Source organism: Rhipicephalus microplus, chromosome 7 (assembly GCF_043290135.1).
Source record: "Rhipicephalus microplus isolate Deutch F79 chromosome 7, USDA_Rmic, whole genome shotgun sequence".
NCBI classification, from domain to species: Eukaryota; Metazoa; Arthropoda; class Arachnida; order Ixodida; family Ixodidae; genus Rhipicephalus; species Rhipicephalus microplus.
Window position 1 is genome coordinate 50,991,886 of NC_134706.1, and position 21,725 is coordinate 51,013,610.

Here is a 21,725-nt window from a genome sequence, read left to right on the forward strand (position 1 = left end):
ACCTTTCTAAGCGTTCGCCACGGCCACGCACTTGCAGCCAGACGCCGAAAAATATGGACAGCGGGAACTAACACGGCAAAAAAAATGGGGGCTATGACGTCGTCATAACTTCTCTTGCTGACCGTAGCATGGTGACGGGATGAAATTAGGGAGCCGCCTCGGGGTTCCCTCCGATGGTGTCTATAGCGCTACGGAGTCGGTCGCTCACGCAAACTTCAAAATGAATTTGAAATACCTTCCAAGCAATATTCGCTTTTGATATGTTGCAGATGATATGCGAATGTTCACGAGAATCAACCACACAGGCTATCTCGGCCCCGAAATTTTCGCTCAGTACTCCTTTAGGCCATCGGGAAGTGTAACAAACTTCTTTCGGGCTTCAGCACTGCATCTAAACCGTCTGTGACTCTTGGTGTCTCATTCGGCCCGCAGTACATCTCAGTGTGCCAGGAATTCGAAAAAAAAAATGTACTGTCGTCGCCTGTGCTGAAACAACTGTCTCTGCTTCTCTTGCACGACAGGTATGCGGGCAGCTTACATATACAGAATGTTCCAGGTAACTTGAGCCAGAGTTTAAAAATATGCCGGCACACGCAATTACGACGCGACCAAATGCATCTTGCTCACCATTGTCTGGAGTTAGACTGTTTTCAGCTCTCAAGTATTGTTTAATTAAATCGGTTTAACTAACTTTTCAAGAAACAAAGATGGTAAAAAAAATTTCGTTGAGAAAGTCGTAGATCGGTTTGCAAAACTTCCAACTAGATAATTTTGAACTTTATATCTGTTAGGTATTAGTTTTTCTGCTAATTACAAGTGCCCACAAAATACAGAAATACCACGTGACAAGCCCGTTCGTGCGTCAGTGCGCACGATGATTTTAGTGCTCTCTAACGTTCCGCGTACGAACGATCATAACATCTGCCCCGCGTATTAATCGTACTCGAAATGTTATGGAGCACTCGAATGATCGGGCGCACATAGGCGCGAGCGGGTTTGTCACGTGGTATTTTTTGTATTTCACGGGTATTTGTAATCAGCAGAAAAACACTAATACTTAACAGATATAAAGTTTAAAACTATCTATTTGGACGTTTCCCATACCAATCTACAAGTTTATTATTGAAATATTTTATCCATCTTCGTTCATTCAAAAGTTATTTACTTAAACAGATGTAATCAACATTATTTAAGAGCACAAAAATAGTCTAACTCCAGGAAACGGTGAGCAACATGCAGTTGGTCGCGACTTCATTGCGTGTGCTAGCATATTTTTTACTCTGCCTAAAGTTACCTGGGACACCCTGTATATACTGATAGTTCAACAATTCGATGTACATTCTTTGTCCAGTGCAGTGTTAGTCCCAGCAAAACCTATTACCATCAGCTTTAGGACTGACCATCCCACGACGTCAATAGCTGCTGAACTAGCCGCTGGGCACGCTGCACTTTGTTTCATCTCTTGGGAACCACCTCAACAGTGATTCATTTTCAACGGCTTGAAGGCACCCATAATATATGTGTTATTAGCCCTACATTGCAGGCCATGTGAGCAGCTCGTGTTCAAAAATCGATGTCTTCTCCATACAGCACATGAGAAAGGGCACCACGTGACGTTTCAGTGACTTCCAAGTCATTGCGGCGGGATTGGAAACGAACACGCTTATGATGCCACTATAGAAGCTGTTGAAGAAACGCAGAAAGATAATATACCACTTTTAATGTCTGACGGAGCCAGCAGTCATCGAAGGCTTCCACAGGAGATCAGGCTATCTCAATGGTACCCAAGAAGCAGCGTGACCACACCGCCTGTGTTCTTTGATCAAGATTCATGTACCATCTGCACTCCGTTGGAGAGATGCCACACTGCATTGTCGTTTGTGGCTAGGTGTGGCGTTCACCAAAGCTTACTCCTTTCACATTAAGATGGCCGACTATGCTCTCTGCGATGCATGTTGTTTTAAAAAGACGCTACACCAATCATGCCTGACTGCCCAGTACATGATGTGGAGGGACAGTGACTGGCGTTTGTTTTAGAGCTCCGTGACAATATATGAATGTCTTTTCTGATCATTGTGTTGTGTGATTAGTCTTTCTACGTATCGTTTTTGTGCTGTTCCTTTCAGCATCAATAGAAGAATGTCAGCTGAATGCATTCTTGGGAGGACATCACAGCTGAAGGCAACCAAGTACTCTTGAAGTTCTTTAGAAGAACTCATTTGAACAAGCGGCTGTAACAGCGATGTCTAGTACCCGACGAGCGCGATGGACCTGTAACTGACTGCATTTTTATGTGTTTGCTGTGTTACTTGTTTCATTCATCTTTCTTTCCACCCTATTCTCTACCTCCACTTCTCGTTGCCCCATGTAGATTGGCAAACCGGCTTTCTTGGTCTGCTTAACCTCCCTGCATTTCCTTCTCTACCCTTTCTTCTTTCGCACTGCGTAGTTATTGTGAGCACTACGGGAGGCCGCCACCTTTCAGTTAACGCTCTGGCAATCATACGGAAAGTAGCTCGCTAATTCCACGAAAAAATGAGAAGAAGCTGCTCAAAGTCATGAAGTGAGCTGGCGAAGAGGCACAATTGCTAGCCTTTACGTCCTTGATTCCCAGCGCGGTTTCAGTTTACTAGCTGGTATGAAAGGATACGTGAAACGCTTAAAGCGCACGGAAAATCTCTGTAACATCGCTCCTACTTGGCGGGTAGTACATATGTTCATGGTAGACGATATTTTGATCAATAAGCTCTTTTCATGAAACCATTACAGCACTACTTGAAGAAGTGTTGCAGGTGCACCTTATGTAATGTAGGAAATATGGATAGTAGACGCATACTCATGACAATCAGCACAAAATTAAAAATCATATACACGGAAAAGCACGGTGTTGCACTTCCTTGCTTTTTTCTGTCCTTTTTTTGCGCTGATCACCACGAGGTCCGCCTTTAAAATGCATTTAGAACATGTGAAGGAAATAAGAGTTTCTAACGAGTGCAGTCTTTTCTATCTGTCTATAATTATTCAGTGGTCAGGTCATAACAATCGGCTAAGGTCTAGTTTTTGTAGACCCAGTTATCAAGAGCGAAATGTATGTGCGCCTGGTTTTTTTTTTTTTTTGATACTATGCCCTCAGCGTTTCATTATAGACTGTTGCAAATGTTAAGTGGGACCCACACAATTATACGCAGTTTACCCAATAGGTTGCATTTGCGTTTGAGCCTACAGTGAACACTGGCACAGTTACACGCATTTGGTAATCGAAACGCCGCTCTTGTTGTGTTCGCTGTATTCTTCTCTAAGTTTCATTCCTCGATTTCTTCCTTACGGGTGGGTTGCAGTAAGCGCAGTCACCACACACACCCGCCAGCGAATCAAGTTACGTTTAATTTTTGTTCTCTTGTAGAGAAAGGGGACTGTGACAGTATAGCTGCGTATACCATGGTTCACAACCCGTGTTCACAACCTCCTCTTCCACTCCCACCCCCACTCCAAAGAAAAGAGCTGATAAAAAAAATTGTACAACTTGTACTCGACCACGCTAGGTAACAAGGTGGTGATAATAACAATATTGGGTGTTTTACGTTCAAAACTTGCACACGATTATGACAGACACCGCATTCAAGCGCTTCAGTAAATTACATTACTCGGGTGCTCTTTAAAGTGCACTGACAGTGCCTAGAAGACGGATCTGTACAGTTTAGCTCCATCAAAAAGGCGACCAACGCGGCCGGAATCCAACCCATGACTTTAATTCAGCAGCTCAGCATCGTCGCTAATATACCGCCATGGTAGAACTTCGTGCATTTCTAATCTGTTGTTGAACAAACTCAAGAATTTTGCTGGTAGTGTCTCCGGTTTTGCTGGGAGTGTGATTAGATACCTTATTATATGCGATGGCGATTATATGAACACTCTCCAATAGATTTGGCCGCCGGCATTGGTGTTGCTGCCACTCACAATATATGTATACGTATCTATATATATGAAAACGTAAGAAAGAAAAACAATCCATAAAATGACTCCGGCGCATGAAATCGAATGTCGGACCTCTGAATCGTGAATGCGAGGCATTATCCACTGAGCCATGAAGAAGCACCTCATTTAACTTTCAAAGAGCAAGCTACTTATATCTATCACTTACCTCTAGTTGACCAAGCGCCTCCTTCTGTTACAGAGTATTGAGTAACCGTGAGTGCCCTCCGGCAGGCCGCACACCTTCGGAACGTATCCTGACAACCCCATGGTGTTTAGGCCGTCCAAACTTACCCTTGACAGTGCCAGGAATTCGAAAAAAGTCGGATCTTTCGACACCAGCGTTGAAACTGCTGACTCTACATATCCTGCACGAAGGATACAAACACCACGCTAAACTTTATACGGATGGTTCGACAAATGTTAGGAGATCTGCAGAAGCTGTGATCTTCCAAGGAGAAGCCTAAACCATCTAATTTCGAACGTCTCACAAAACAATACCGACAGCCGCAGAGCTCGCAGCACTTCGCTGTGCACTGCGCAGGATTGATAAGGAAGTGCCTCTAAAATGGTGCATTTTCACCGATTCGTAACTAGCTCTGTATTGTATTCTAACTGTGCTACGGGGTGGACCTCAAGACCAATTGGTGGGTGGTGGAAACAAGACAATTGTATCAGCAAGTACCACAGAAAGGACACGATGTAACTTTTCAACGGTTACCAAGCCACTGCACAGTCATCCATAACGAGCGTGCCCACGCTGCAAAGAACGCTCACGAAAATGGCATGATGGATCGCATTCCACTCTCAAGAAGCGACGCAGCAGCAAGGATTAACACGCTCGCGCACGATGTCACCAGGTCTCTGTGGAACACGCCCAGATTTATACGCACACGTCTTCACCGTCTGGACCCATACCACCGACTTTCAATTTCATCTGGCTTATCCAGATCAGAGACAACCGTTTTATTTCGCATGCGGCTTGGGGTGTCTTTTGCGAACGCCTTTGTTTGCCGCATAGGATGTGCAGACAGTGCTGCGTGTGAGAATTGCGGTGGTGACAAAACCATGGAAAATATTTTGTGTCAGTGCCCTCAGTAACTTATCTGAGACAGTCCCTGTCAGCAGCGTTTGCACGCCTCGATGACAAGCCGCTTTCCGAAAAAAAAATTTCGAATACCGGAAAGATCAAGCTTCACGCGCAAGAGCGACGAAGGCCCTTCTGAAGTTTTAGTGATCGACCCACCTCGTCGAACGTTTGTGACATTTTAGTGTGTTTGTGTGCTTTCCCTTCCATCCAGCTCTCTTTCTCTCATTCCCTTTTTCTTACTTTTCTGTCTCCCATTTCCCCTTCTCCAGTGCAGGGTAGCAAACCAGACAATTGCTTTCTGGTTAACCTTCCTGCCTTTGTTCATATTATATATATATCTCTCTCTACCTCTAGTGACGGAAATCTCGGGAGAAACTATCGTGTTTTCAACATTACCCCCAAGATGGCGCAATGAGCGCGCGTCGGCACATCGCGACGACTCAGCGGCGCACGCTGTCATCTTCCACGCGTAGTTTTCTCCGCGAAGAGGGGGTAGGGTAGACATTCACGCGTGCGCTTGTCTCGTGGTGGGGCAACAGTACGTCTTGGCTGGCCTTGGGCTTTCACCGGAAGGAATATTTGGTAGATACCAGGCACACAAAGATCACTGCAATCGTTGCACGGGCTTCGTTCGCGAAAAGGGCGTGCCTTTCAAACACAGCGAAGTGACAGCTGAGACGCTTATTCGCGTTGATCTCCTCCTGTGAGTACGTTTCGTGCGTCATTCATGCGTGAGAAACACGGGACACGTTTAAATATGCTTGCCATTCTGCGCGTTACCTTCCAATTTGTTGTTATCGCGTTCATTGCTTGACCTTTGCGGCAAAGCTGTGACTTGTTTTTTTTTTTGCCTCTTGTTTGTCAGTGACTGTGTTCGGTGATGCAACTGAGTTTAATTTTGAACTAAGTATTTCCTACGAATTTTCAAGTTCAGCCTTCTAGTTCTGTCCACTTAGTTTATCTGTCACTGTAGCTGCCTTGGTGAAGTTTTGCGAAAAGTCTCTTCCGCCTCTGCCACCTTTTTTCGTGGTAGTAATTTTAGTTCTTGGTGAAGGACTGTCTTGTAGCGTAAGCTATCCTGGCCGAGGTTGAGCAGTTTCGTGTGACTTATCGGGAGCCGTGCTGCTCATGCCCGAGGAGCAGTGACGGCACATGGCGCACAGTTGGCGCGCCTGGAGTAAGACTCTGAGCTCCTAGGGCGACGTGTCGCTATGGCTTGGTGCTTTGCTCACTTGAGCTTGCTCGCTGGTCTATCCGTCCATCCGTCTGTCCAACTGTATGTCTCTATGCCTGTCTTCCTGTCTCTTTGTCCGTCCCTATGTCCGTTCATCTCTCCATCCGTTCATCCGGCCATCCATTCATAGCTCATGATACGTATATCCTGGCATAGACGAGCTAAGACACTCCTAATTGTTGTTCAAATTTATCAGACTTGCTCAACCGCAGCCGGGCTAGTGGAGCGGCACGCACGCACATTGCGCGCGTGCAGCTCTTAATACCTCGAATGTCTTACAGATTTGTAGCGGTGTCCACAAATATACTCAGGAAGTCCTTTGTCTCTCTCACGCTTCCCAACACAACGGCAAATAATGAAAAGTCGCTGTTTGCCTACTTTACAAAGACTGGGATCACTTATGGCATTATAAGCGTACTGCTGGACGTTCCCCCCCAAAAGTATACAGCTTTTTCTGCATAGGCCTCTCTTCAAGGGTTCGCTGTAAGTGGCTCCTTTTTGTGCGCTTAATTGTGGCTGAAATAATTTAGTGGATAGGCTGTTGTTCAATTGTTTGAACCCTCTGTTTTTCTTACCAATTGCGTCTTTATTATTTCCTAAAGGAAAGTGCATCTTCAATGGCGAAAAAGTCGGCGTTGAACAAAGCACGTACGAGATAAAGACGTGCAAACAGTGGACTTGCTATGGGAAAATTAACAGCACTCATGGCAAAATGAGGGGCGCATCGTGAGTCAATATTCAGTTCATTTTATATTCTATCACACACAGGCACTTTGATTAGTCTTCTGACGGTTACAATTTTAAATAAACTGCGAGTGAACACCATTTGAATACTTTTGATCAGACGCGATGACGGTTTTGTGACTACTTTTCATTATAATTTTGCTGAAAAAGTATTCACCTTCACTTGTACGCACCCTTCACCTAAAATAAAAATCAACTTTCACATGCAACGTTTTTTTTTCCTTGAACGAACTCGAGCTTCATGCGAAAGCTGTGATCATTTAGGTGTACCTGCTTAAACGTATTCTAACGTATGAACAATCTAGTTAACAATAAAAATTACAGCACGTATGCACTCGTTAGATATAAATAGGTCACGAATTCTCATAAGAAATACTTTTTTCAGGTTGTCATCGAGAAAATAAAGTGACGAATAATGCCAGCCACATTTTTAAGGCATCAGAAAACTGCGAGTGACATCACAAATGTAGTTCTGTTTTGTTTCTTGGAGTATGCAGCAGTTTCAACACTATTGAGAGCTAGCTCTTCACAATAGTTACCTATATCACTGCTATTGCTAATGAACTATAGAAATTTTACTGTTTAATGAAACAGTCAATTTTCCCTGACGAATATAGTTACCTACATTACTACTACTGCTAATCAACTATAGAAATTTGCTTGGTTAAAGAAAGAGCCTGCTTTTTCTGACAAATTCAGTCCTAAAACTGGTAGTAAGGCATTTTGACTCAATTTATGTAGGTGCTAGTTTTATACACCTAATTGTTTCTGGTAGAGACTTGTTTAATAAATTACGATATGCATAGATACACGATTACGCGAGGTCATCTGACTCAGTGACTGCGAACACTAGCTTTTATGCCACGTGATCTTCAGGGCTAACCAAAGTAAAAAATATGCTTTGAGTTTCTTCCTGCTGTTTTGAGAGACAGTGTAGAAGCCCGAAGCAGAATTCGCTCGTACAGTCAAAATGGCTTTAAGTTGTGGAAATTGGTGATTTCCTATACTTAACGTACGGGTGTGTATTACAAAGAGGCAGTGAGGAAGGTAAGAACAAGCGCGTACTACCAAGACAAAGTTTATTCAGAAATCTGTGACATATATACCCTTTTAGATAATGGTTTCATGAAAAAAAACTGAAACATATACGACAAAATGAAACAAAAGTTGGCGGCTTATCTGCGTGTTTCGCTGGAAAAGGTCGCCGGGAGGCAATAGTCTTCTTAAACAGCTTGAGCGCAAAAAGTTAACAACGAACTAAGGAAACAACGAGGACAAGCGAACAGTTTTCTGTCTGAAAAGAGAGCATAAAAGATTATATGACATTCTGCGCGAGTAAACCATTGAGTAGGCGCTGCGTCATTTGTGAATGACATCTAGAAATAAATTGGAGTAACGTAGTTTTTTTTTCCTAAAATGCGAAGCCACTGGTACGTGGCAGCACCATGTAGTTTTAGTGGAGCGTAGGAAACATTCGTTTTCTCGATCATAACAACGTTGCTTTGCCAGCGTCGCGTAATAAGCAGTGCAGTTCTTACGATTACGCATATATGCATTTTAAAAATGAAGTGACACACCACCTAATGCTCCCGTACTGATTGTGTGCCTAAACATCTGCAATATTCGTGTTTAGAATGAAAATCTTGACTAGTATGAATCAGGCCAGCAGATATAGATGGGTGGTCGTTCAGAAAGGATTTAAACTATTGCTCTAATGGCTGGATTGAGTGGCAGAAAGAAACAGAGGACCGGCCCACAGGTATAAATTCTGCGTCGAAGTATCCGAAGACTATCGTCTTTAAAGCAACAACCGAAAAAACCACTAATCCTGTTTGAAAAAAGGCCTCATTGCTGCTAAAATAGATCACAACCAAAGTTTAATGATTCCGAAAGATAAAAAATGGCCCCATATCTGCATGTTTCACTGCAAATTTCATCGAAAGACGATAGTCTTGCTTCTGGAGAGAGTGCGAAAAAATTGGAAAGCTCCCACGTACCTGGGAATGGATGTTATGCGAAGCATGCGGAGGGAAGTTGAACATGTTGCAGTTTTTTATTGAGTGATACGACATGAAATGACGCTGAATATATGTACAAATTTTGCACGCCCAGACATGTGTTAAAGGGTTGCAGATGTTTATATCACCGGTTGTTCGCACTTGCACAACGATTCCAACTGAAACATGCATAGTAGAAGACCAGAAGCTGATATGAAGCGCTGATAGTCGCAAAGATGCTGGCCTGGACGCTGCTAGCTCAATAAACTTCAGCGCATATCAACTAACCACAACTGACGTTAACCCGAAGTGACTGCTGTATCAAAAAAGTACATATGTAATGTTTATAAAATTGGGTAGGCTGCACTGCAACCACTATTGACGTTTCACGAAGGTTAACGTATACTTAAAAAGTAGTTCTTAGATCTGGCTTAGCTCTGTGGCAAAATGCTTCATTGCATCGCGAAACTCTTGGGTTTGACTCCAGCTGGAACCCTGACATTTATTCTTTGCATTCGTCGGGTCGACGCTACCGATGTCGGGTATTTTTTAACGCTCGCGTGTTAAAATTGTCCACGTGTGTTTTTGTCGTTCCTAGGTAGATTCTAAGCGTTAATCACCTGTTGCTACATCTCCTCATACCAGCGGCATATACCCGCCCGTGGGTATGTGCCATTCTCTGGCGGGAAGTGTTTGAGGACGTACGCGACAGGATTGTGACATTATTCATGTGTTGGCCAGCGCGTCATATTCGTTAAACCACCTTACCCCCCATGTTAGTTTTGGCTCACGCCAAGTTAAGGCAGTGATCACGAGGGCACCCAAACATAAGCGGCTAGATAGATAGATAGATAGATAGATAGATAGATAGATAGATAGATAGATAGATAGATAGATAGATAGATAGATAGATAGATAGATAGATAGATAGATAGATAGATAGATAGATAGATAGATAGATACGCTCAAAGTCACCGAAGTTCGCCAAGAAATGCTTCGCATTAAACGTTTATTTTATGTTCTGCGCGAGAAAATTCATGAATGGTATTCTAGAGACGCTACGTGAGTGCTTCGATGCGTGTAAGGGAGGCGACCCGCAGGTGATAAAAGACCTAGTCTTTTATCACCTGCGTGAAGCCTCTTTATAGCGTGCAGGTGCCTGACATTGGTCTGTAGTGACTTAGACGACCTGTCTTGCCTCATTTCTTGAGGATCGGCACTACTCTGCCGAGTCGCCATTCTATGGGTACAAAACCATCCAACATGTTGGTGAAAAAACTGGCCCACTGTTCTTTACACTCCGAGCCTAGGCACTTAGTTAGGGTAGCTGGTACGCCATCCGGTCCAGTGGCTGTGTGCGTCCGAAGACGGCAGATTGCCCGTTCCACACTTCTGTATGAGAAAGCCGAGTTTGTCTCTGAGAGGTGCGGAGTGGTCGGCACACTTAGAGTCTCAGTTGTACGACTGTCTTTTGCGCTTGCTGGACTACACAGGGCCTCTAAATATGTCATCACATGCCTTTTAAGGTCTACAACCTGTTGTCCTGTTTCACTGCCCATCGTTGGAGCTCCGGCTGCTCTTTTCTATCAAGCGATTGGACATAGTTCCAGAATATTGCAACCGTTGAGTTTCCCTCCTCTCGCAGGTCCTGTAACATCTGTCTCGCAGGTCCTGTAACATCTGGCATTGACTAGCTTCATTTGAACAGGGCCTGCATTCCGAGATTCAGCTTGACGTAGTGCTGCATTTTGTCATTACATACCTTGGGCTCTTTTGCCTTGACCGCACGGTGGTGGGCACGGTTTGCCTGTCGGCGTGCCTTCCACGTCTGAGTGACTTCGTTGTCCTACCACTGTTTGCGCGCGTGGCGCACGGGGTTCGTGTTGCGGGACATGTGCCATGGCACAGTGCTGAGCCATATGTCGATGTATTCTTCGTACGTTTTTGTCTCTCGTCGCCGTTCACTGTCCTCAAATGCTGCAGCCGCCACTTTTATACTTTTAGCCGGAAGGTGCATTTGACCATCGAAGGTGATGCGGCGCTTCGTTTTGAGGTGTTGTGTGCGAGAGAAATCAATTCGAATACGATTATAATCGATTCCAATGGAATAACCTCCTACTTCATCTGTACCGATGGATTCGAGGAGACGAGTTAGGTTTTGAGATAAGAGGACAAAGTCAATAGATATTGCACTGTCTCGCGCACACCATGTGTGTTTTCTCTCGCATCTGGAATCAAGATTTTCAATATCCAGTTATCGTCGTTCCGTCAACTGCATCAAAAGGCTCCCATTTGCGTCCGTGTAACCACTCAGTTCAGACATATGGCCGTTAAAATCTTCAAGGACCAAAACTTCCCGGCTGTTGGTCATGCACTTTGAGTCCTCGTACACACACTCTATCAGCGCCTTGTTGGCCCCTAGCCGAATACCCTTGGCCCCTAGCAATCTCTTTGTGAATACCCGCCAGGGCTGCATTTGTCATTATTGATAGCATCACTCACTCCAGCATGTAGAGTGACTAATCTTCCGGCCCACCAAAGACGCCTTTAGCGCCAGTGCTATCTAGTGAGATTTTCGAAAATCACTAGAGAAGTGGACGAGCCATCGACACTGCCGGACAAACAAGCCTTTGAAAAGAGAGTTTGTAGGTCAAAGCATCACCCCGCTAGATGCTCTGCATGCTTTGTCCGGGACACTGAATGACGATGCCTCATCTCGTACTCGTCTCACAGAGTCAAGACTTCTACCAGGAGCAGTTGGCACAAGCAATCTCCAATGCAACTCTGGATGAGGCGAAAAAAGGGGTGGGTTGGGATTTTCGTGCACGCCTGGGCCACGATAATTGCAGGACAGAGTAGTGTACCTGTCTACAGCTGTGGCCCCGCCACGGTGGTATAGTGGCTGAAGTACTCGGCTGCTGGCGAGAAGTTTGTGGGATGGAATCCCGGCTGCAGTGACTGCATTTCCAATGGAGGCGGAAATGGTGTAGGGCCATGTGCTCAGATTTGGGTGCACGTTAAAGAACCCCAGGTAGTCAAAATTTTCGGAGCCCTCCACTGCGGCGTCTCTCATGATTATATGTTGATTTTGGATGTTAAACCCCACAAATCAATCAATTAATCAATCAATCTGCAGCAGCTATTAGTTTGGCTACTAGGACCTACTCAGCCGCTTTGCAAGAGCGATAATATGAAATAATTTCGCTGAAGAGCAGCGGTGGTGTTCAGGGCTCTGTGTCAAGAGCTGGGGTGAGAGCCCGGAGGCTAAGCGCTCTGGCGGCCACGACAGCAGCCTCATATCCTCATAAGCCCTGCTAGTCAGGGGCACGAGAAATATTTTCAAGGTACGAAGGGCGGAAGTCCGTCTTGTAATTTGGCTGGCTAAGGAGGATCTCTCCTCGCCCCGCCGCGGTGGTCTAGTGGATAAGGTACTCGGCTTCTGACCCGCAGGTCGCGGGTTGAAATCCCGGCTGGCGGCTGCATTTCTGATGGAGGCGAAAATGATGTAGGCCCGTGTGCTCAGATTTGGGTGCACATTAAAGAATCCCAGGTGATCTTAATTTCCGGAGCCCTCCGCTACGGCGCCTCCCATAATCATATGGTGGTTTTGGGACGTCAAACCCCACATATCAAACAATGAGGATCTCTCCTCTGCTCAGTAAATGGCACATGGTTCTCCGGAGTCCCTAATTATGATAAGCTTTTCGAAGCATGACCCATTGAAACTTGCCCCGACGACCCTTGCGGGGCTCACCGCACAAACAACAGGATCGGGCTGCAGCGTCTCCGCTGTGCAGTCCCTGCAGCGGCAAGGTGCCGTGCGCGCCCTTCCGTATTATGGCACAGTGGCTGGAGTAAAGCACCGATTGTTGATTTGTTTCTGTGACTAAGCCCCTGTTACGGGCCAGGCCAGAAATTCAGTCAGCGGAGCTGTTGGCTCCATGACTGCCGGGGCACATTATGGCGTCTTGTTGAACAAATGATCGCCCGTGGCATTTAAAGAAGAAGAGGTGGCGACAACTAAGAATTGCGCGGAAGACGGTGGATTGTACGCGTTGAAGACCGATCTGGACGTCTAGTCTTTAGGTTTCGAGAAAAGTGGGCCAATGGAGACCGCTAGAGGCTCTTCGGCACAGTTCTCAAAGCAATGTGCGTTGGTCATTAGCAAACGGTTCGCTTTGTCGGAGCATGACCCTCATAGCCACCCATGTTCTGCGCGTCTTGAAGGAGCTGGCCCGTTCCCCTCTCCCAATTTTTTGTTTGTTTATTTGTTGCTGCACTTATCTAGGAGCAAGGTTTTCCCACTGCTCTGTACTGAAAAGGTGGATGTCCGATCCCGGCTGCGGCGGCTGCAATTCTGATGGAGGCGAAAATGTTGTAGGCCCGTGTGCTCAGATTTGGGTGCACGTTGAAAAACCCCAGGTGGTCAAATTTCCGGAACCCTCCAATACGGCGTCTCTCATAATCATATGGTGGTTTTGGGACGTTAAACCTCACATATCAATCAATCAAAGGTGGCTGTCAGGCTGACAGGTTCACTGACAGGAAAACATGTGTCAACAGTCACGATTGCCACAAAGTGGTGAAATCGAGACCAGCGAAAAGCGACCATGGGACCATGACCGCGAAGGCGGCTTGAGGAATAAAAAATTGATGTGAGAGACAATGAGATGACTGAGACATATGATGGACGAGATGGTGACGAGGCGCCGAACTTTTGGAAGGTGATGGCATAATTTGTGGTTTTAAAGACGATATTCTTGTTTGGGTACTTTTTCTTAGGTATTCTACTCAAGTCAGCCTGGCTTGTCTATTTGCAGACTTGGTCAGCCTGGCTGGTCAATTTTCAGACTATTTACTAGGGCGCTGAGAGAGTAAAAAAGTGTGCGATGACGACCGCTATCGCAAATCTGTTTTATGTCTAGCTGGCGCTAGCTATAGGCGATATGGGAAAGGATTTATTGGCGAAAAGGTTGTCTTTACTTTGCCATTTCCAAGCAAGATTCTTTCGTCTGCCTTTTATTACACGGTACGTAGGGTTTTTCTCAACGACGAAATCCACCTGTGTCACTCCCTCTTTGACTGCGTATTGCCACGTTCCATTTCACAAGTTTTTGTTATCGTTCCGAAACACCACACGATTCTCGGCGCAAACCGCGCCTGCAGGTTTCGAGAAGGTTCCGGACTGTAGTAGATCATTTCGATAAGATCACGCCCACTGTGCGAACGGTACAGATTGTTCTGGAACCTACGCCACCGCCAGCGATAACGCTAGAACATTCGACGGCAAGGGTATAAATGCCGACGCGCTTCGCCGCTTGTCAATTGTTGATCGAAGGCCGACGCTGCGTTCGCCGCTATCAGTCCGAGACTGCTATCTGTGCAAGACTGCTGCTGTAATTAGACTTTCCCTTTACCGGGCACAGGTTCGCCCAAAAAAACAGTTAAATCCCAACACGAAGTTTTCTGTCTTTGGCCACGTCACGACCCCGTGACATCTGGTGGAGGTGCTGCTTCGTTCATGTACCGGACGCCCCCGTCAAGCCGTGAACCCAGCCCCCGTCGCGGAGAAGACACCGACGCCAACCAAGAGCAGCGAACGAGCCGCCGACAGCAAGGTCTCCCACCGGAGTACGGCCTTCTACAAGACAAGGCGCGGAAGACCAAGACCATGACCTCGACTGCAGTGACAATGACAACCGGAGCGTCCCAGCCCGCGATCGTCATTCATCAACCCAGGGAACCACCAACGTTCCATGGCTCATCGTTTGAAGACCCGGAAACCTGGCTAGAAACATATGACCGTGTGGCCGCCCTCAACCACTGGGACAACGAAGAAAAGCTCCGTCGTGTGTACTTCTACCTGGAAGACACCGCAAGGACCTGGCTAGAGAATCGGGAGTCCACGCTCCGAACGTGGGATGTCTTCTGCGGTGCATTTCTGCAAACGTTCGCAAGCGTCGCTCGGAAAGAGAGGGCCGCTGCTCTACTCGAGACCCGGGTTCAGCTACCAAATGAAAAGGTTGGAATTTTCACAGAGGAGATGACCCGCCTATTTCGTCACGCTGACCCAGACATGCCTGAGGAAAAGAAAGTTCGTTTCCTCATGCGAGGGGTCAAACAGGAGCTCTTCGCGGGACTAATGAGGAATCCTCCGAACAACGTCCAAGAATTTGTATCCGAGGCGACCACCATCGAAAAAACGCTGGACATGCGCACCAGACAGTATATTCGTCGCCTGACTCCAGAATGCGCTGCTGCTCAAGCCAGTGACTCCGACGACCTGCGTGAAACGATCCGAGCGATCGTGTGGGAAGAGCTGCGCAAACTGTTGCCTTCGGCGCAGCCTCAAGTGGATTCGATCGCCGACATTGTGCGAGAAGAAGTCCGGCAATCGCTTCGAATTCCCGAAACACCGCCGCCCGAGCCAGAAACTATGAGCTACGCCGCTGCAGTGCGCCACAACGCTCCTCCCCGTCTACGCGAAAACGCCGCCTCGTCACACTTCCGTCGCCAGACGCCACCGCCGCCACCACCCCAACCGACGTCCTACCGTTCCCCAGCGGGCCAGCGCAGTGCACCGAAGAAAACGGACGTTTGGCGTGCACCTGACAACCGCCCGCTCTGCTACCACTGCGGCGAGGCCGGGCACACATACCACCGTTGCCAGTACCGACAGATGGGACTGCGTGGCTTCGCCGTCAATGCACCGCGTCCGCAGCCAGGAGATCGGCCACGTGACATCGCCGACTACCTGGCGGGAACTCATTCGACACCACGAAGTCCTTCCCGTTCGCCGTCACCCAGCCGCCGCATGCCACCGCACCCCCGGCAGTACTCTGGCCCAACGCGGGGCGGTCTCCTAGCCCGTATCCAGGAAACTAAAGGCAGCAACCGATGGAGGTGCGGTTGCTGTGCGACGAACTACCGAAGATCCTCCGACGACGACGCCGACGCGACGGAGCTTTTTGAACACAACACCAACCAGACAAAGCCCTGAAGGCAAAAGCTCACTTACCGAAGGTGGCCGGACGACGCAACATGGAAGCAGCGGAACAAGCCGACGCAGCCGTGACCCGACGCCACGCCCTAACTGTAATGCGAGACGGCGAACTAGCGACCTCGACGTTCTTATCGACGGCCACAGTGTGACTGCTCTCGTCGATACTGGAGCCGACTATTCTGTCATCAGTGGGTCGTTCGCCGCGAAGTTAAAGAAAGTTAGGACAGCTTGGAAAGGCCCTGAAATCCGCACAGCCGGAGGTCATCTCGTAACGCCTGCAGGAATCTGCACAGCGAGAGTCACCATTAACGGCCGTATTTATCCTACAGACTTTGTAGTCCTACAGCGTTGCTCGAGAGATGTCATCCTTGGCATGGACTTTTTATGCCTCCATGGTGCTGTCATCAACCTAAAAGCAAGGTCGATAACGTTATCCACAGAAGAAGCACAACCGCCGCGCACGCCGTCAAGACACCATGCCTTGAATGTGCTGGAAGAACAAGTCAGCATTCCGCCTCGCTCAAGCGTCATTATTTCAGTCGGCGCTCCTAAATCACCTGACTTGGAAGGCGTCGTTGAAGGCAGTCAACATCTGTTGGTCACCCGAAATATTTGCGTCGCAACAGGAATTGCAGAGCTGCGGGGAGGCAAAGCAACGGTTATGCTCACGAATTTCAGCAATGAGTACAAACATGTGAACCAAGGAACAACGGTCGCATACATCGAAGAAATTGTCGAAGCCACCAGTGCTTTCGCCCTCGCCGATTCTGCGGAATCTGCTCAGAGGAACCAAGCCCCTCCCATAGCCTTCGACGTCAATCCCAGACTTCTGAACGATAAGAAAGAACAGCTCAAGGCCCTGCTCCTGCACTACGAAGATTGCTTTTCGTCGTCATCGAAAATTCGGCAGACGCCAATCACGAAACATCGAATCATAACCGAAGAAAATGCCAGACCACTCCGTCAGAGTCCGTACAGGGTTTCGACGCGAGAACGTGAGGCAATGAAAAGACAAAATGATGAAATGCTGCGAAATGACATTATCCAGCCGTCCAAGAGTCTGTGGGCATCCCCCGTGGTGTTAGTGAAGAAAAAGAATGGGACCCTACGTTTCTGCGTCGATTATCGCCGACTGAACAAAATCACAAGAAAGGACGTGTATCCTCTCCCACGAATAGACGACGCACTTGATTGGCTCCATAACGCCAAGTACTTCTCGTCAATGGACCTCAAGACTGGCTATTGGCAAATTGAAGTCGACGAAAGAGACCGAGAGAAGACGGCGTTTATAACACCGTACGGCCTCTTCGAGTTTAAGGTGATGCCCTTCGGCTTTTGCTCAGCGCCTGCAACTTTTCAACGTGTTATGGATACAATACTGGCAGGATTGAAGTGGCAGACTTGCCTTGTGTACTTGGATGACGTCGTCGTGTTTTCCGCGAGTTTCGACGAGCCTCTTCGGCGCCTCGAAGCTGTACTTCAAGCCATCAAGACGTCCGGACTCACACTGAAGCCAGAAAAGTGCAGATTTGCGTATGAGGAGCTCTTGTTTCTGGGGCACGTTATCAGCACGTCTGGAGTTCGTCCCAATCCACGGAAAACAGCCGCCATCGGCGACTTCCCGCCACCCACTGACAAGAAGGCCGTGTGCCGATTTCTGGGCCTGTGCGCCTATTATAGGCGGTTCGTGAAAAACTTCGCCCGCATCGCCGATCCTCTCACTAACCTTACCAAGGCCGACTCGGAGTTCAAGTGGGAAACGCCACAGGAACACACTTTCCAGGAGCTTAAACATCGCCTCCAGACGCCTCCATTACTTGCCCATTTCGGCAAATTCGCCGAGACAGAAATACATACTGACGCAAGCAGCGTAGGTCTTGGCGCCGTTTTTGTGCAGAGAACTGACGGACTTGAAAGGGTTATTAGTTACGCCAGCCGATCGCTATCCAAAGCAGAAGCAAATTATTCCACAACAGAAAAGGAGTGCCTCGCCATCATCTGGGTTACGTCAAAATTTCGCCCCTACCTCTACGGCAGGCCCTTCAAAGTTGTGAGCGACCACCACGCCTTGTGTTGGCTAGCCACCTTGAAGGACCCTTCAGGTCGCCTCGCACGATGGAGCCTGAGACTTCAAGAATATGACATTACTGTCATTTACAAGTCCAGCAAAAAACACTCCGACGCTGACTGTCTCTCTCGTGCGCCTGTCGAACAACCGCTACCCGACGACTCGGATGACGACTACTTCTTGGGAAGGATAACTACCGACGACTTCGCTGAACGACAGCGGGCCGACCCGGAACTTAAAGCCCTAATAGAATACCTCGAAGGCAGGACCGCGGAAGTCCCGAAGGTATTCAAGCGCGCACTTGCGTCGTTCTTTCTACGAAACGGTCTTCTACAAAAGAAAAACTTTTCACCGTTTCGAGCTAAGTACCTCCTTGCAATGCCTTCAGCTCTGCGACCAGAACTCCTGCAGGCCCTGCACGACGATCCGACGGCAGGGCACCTCGGTGTTTCCCGCACGCTCGCGAGGATACAAGAAAGGTACTACTGGCCACGTCTTTCCACCGACGTCACTCGTTATGTGAGGACATGCCGGGACTGTCAGCGACGCAAGACACCGCCGACAAGGCCAGCGGGACTTCTGCAGCCAATTGATCCACCTTGCCGACCTTTCCAGCAGATTGGTATAGACCTACTGGGGCCGTTCCCGACGTCGGCTTTTGGAAACAAGTGGATCGTGGTAGCTACCGACTACCTCACCCGCTACGCCGAGGCAAAAGCCCTGCCAAAAGGCAGTGCATCCGAGGTAGCTAAGTTCTTCGTCGAAAATATCGTCCTACGCCACGGCACCCCGGAGGTCCTTATCACCGACAGAGGAACGGCATTCACTGCCGACTTAACTCAAGCGATCTTGGCATACATCCAAACCACCGCCGGACGACAGTGTACCACCCACAGACCAACGGCCTCACCGAGCGGCTTAACAAGACGATCGCCGACATGCTGTCAATGTACGTCGATGTCGAACACAAGACGTGGGACGCCATTCTTCCGTATGTGACCTTCGCATACAACACGGCGGTGCAGGAGACGACGCAGATATCTCCATACAAATTTGTGTACGGAAGGAGCCCGGCAACGACGCTCGATGCCATGTTACCCAACGTCACCGACGAAGAAAACCTCGATGTGAGCGAGTACCTTCAACGCGCCGAAGAAGCCCGACAACTTGCGCGTCTCCGTATCAAGAATCAACAGATAACCGACAGCCACCGTTACAACCTTCGACGACGCTTCGTGGAATACCAGCCCGGTGAACGTGTTTGGGTGTGGACGCCGATACGCCGACGTGGACTAAGTGAAAAGCTTCTGCGACGGTACTTCGGACCGTACAAGGTGGTTCGACGTCTCGGACCACTTGATTACGAGGTTGTCCCCAACGGCATCACGAACTCTCAACGACGCCGATCGCGACCTGAAGTCGTCCATGTCGCGCGCCTCAAGCCGTTTCATGCACGTTAACAAACTGAAACAGTGTTTTTTGTATTATTGTTGTATTGTAATTTATTCATTGTACTTTCTTGCATTATTATTGTACCTTCATCTTTAGTTAAAGCATCGGGACGATGCCTTTTTTCAGAGGGGGGCAATGCCACGTTCCATTTCACAAGTTTTTGTTATCGTTCCGAAACACCACACGATTCTCGACGCAAACCACGCCTGCAGGTTTCGAGAAGGTTCCGGACTGTAGTAGATCATTTCGATAAGATCACGCCCACTGTGCGAACGGTACAGATTGTTCTGGAACCTACGCCACCACCAGCGATAACGCTAGAACATTCGACGGCAAGGGTATATATGCCGACGCGCTTCGCCGCTTGTCAGTTGTTGATCGAAGGCCGACGCTGCGTTCGGCGCTATCAGCCCGAGACTGCTATCTGTGCAAGACTGCTGCTGTAATTAGACTTTCCCTTTACCGGGCACGCGTTCGCCCAAATAAACAGTTAAATCCCAACACGAAGTTTCCTGTCTTTGGCCACGTCACGACCCCGTGACAGTATAGTTCTATCACTTCCGAACAAGTCATCGCTCCGTATTTGTACGTTCTCAATCGATTTACTTAGGCTAACTCCAACAGATGGGTTGTCATTTCTGCAAATTCAAGGGTGTAAGCCCTATATATATTCAACAATTGAGGGGGCACCTCATTAGATTTTGCAGCTGGAGTAGGTCTTCTTGGAATGGCCATTTTTTAATCTCTCTGTCTTGATGAAAAATATATGAATATATATATATATATATATATATATATATATATATATATATATATATATATATATATATATATATATTTTTTTTTTTTTTTCATGGGCTCTCTGTACCCGGCGTGGTCAAGTATGCGATCACTCGAGTGATTCGCAAAAACGGTACTACTGTTATTACCGAATCGCAAAGACGTCAACAAGTGGTCGCAAATCGTGACCGGTAACTGTTGTCCCGAATAATCGATGGTCTTTAGGGCTAGTCTAACGAAGCACGAGTTTACCACCAACCACTATGATCACTAAACAAGTTCGCTCATTACTCACTGAACATTAAAGGAATCTTCAATACGTCACAAATTTGACGATAACGAAAAATGATGGTCAATAAGCATCACAAAAAGAATCAAGTAGATACTTGTGTCATTCTTACTGGTTTCATATGTAGGCAGACAACCATTTCATGGTAATGTTGTTTCATTGTTTTCCTGCTTCATATTCAGCATTTTTTTCTTTGCAGGTGTGGGGCTGTGTGGGCTCCACCACCATGTAAAGTAATACCTATGAGACCAGGTATACACCCGAAATGTTGTCCGAAGCCATCATGTCCCAACAAGGTTATTGTATAAACTAGGCGCATATGAATAAAAAAACGTTGAAATATTGTGACTTTTCTTAAGTGTTATGTGTTTTTTACTTGCCGGTGTAGGTGTCGTTTCAGCATTACTTTTTAATGCACTTTTATTTTTTTGTCGTTTTGGTTTCTGACGGTTGGTTCGTTTATTGCTTCAAGAAATATAGCCCAACATAAGGGTTGGTAATACAAATCGGGGGGAATAATCGACCATTTTAGATTCCGCATGCAAACGTCATTCCCGGGAACATTTTGATAAATGTGCTCTATTTACCTAAAGTAGTGGTCTCCAAGTCGTTTCAGCCAGCGGACATCAACAATGCAATTTAGACCCGTAAGGGACTGGGCCGGGAAGAAGGCACGAGTGGTGATGGAGGGGAAAGAGATAGATAAAACACAGCGTCAGCATACGCTACAATTTGAAAAAAAAAAGCCTCTCCTATATCTGATATAAGGGTTATTTCTCAGCGTGACAACAATGCACCGATGGTGATCTTCGAAATAATTATTATGTATACGCCGAATTTAAAATATAGCCTTCGTTTCATGATTACATTTCAAGACATGTGACTGCATGAACTGTACCACAAAAACAACGCTTAAGACCAGTTGTCTTTGTGTAGATCATGTTACGTCTCTACAGTCACTGGCTGTAGAAATTTTTTTAGGTACAAGAAACACGAACACGTTAACAAGTGTAGCTCTGGGGTTCGAGTCACTATTAGCCAGCGTTCGACCAAAGGCTCGCACTCGTGCCACAGTGCCAGTGCAGTCGCGTGCGTC

At 47.3% G+C, this 21,725-nt stretch overlaps 1 long non-coding RNA gene across 1 annotated transcript in view; it reads left to right on the top strand.

Annotated features, from left to right (window-relative positions):
- LOC119180266 (uncharacterized) overlaps positions 1-20,982 on the top strand; it is a 38,803-nt gene extending 17,821 nt beyond the window's left edge. Inside the window, exons 2-3 of the long non-coding RNA XR_012884894.1 lie at positions 6,899-7,022; positions 20,829-20,982. This is a non-coding gene — a long non-coding RNA (uncharacterized LOC119180266). The remainder of the gene's footprint in view (positions 1-6,898; positions 7,023-20,828) is intronic.
- The last annotated feature ends 743 nt before the right edge of the window (positions 20,983-21,725 follow it).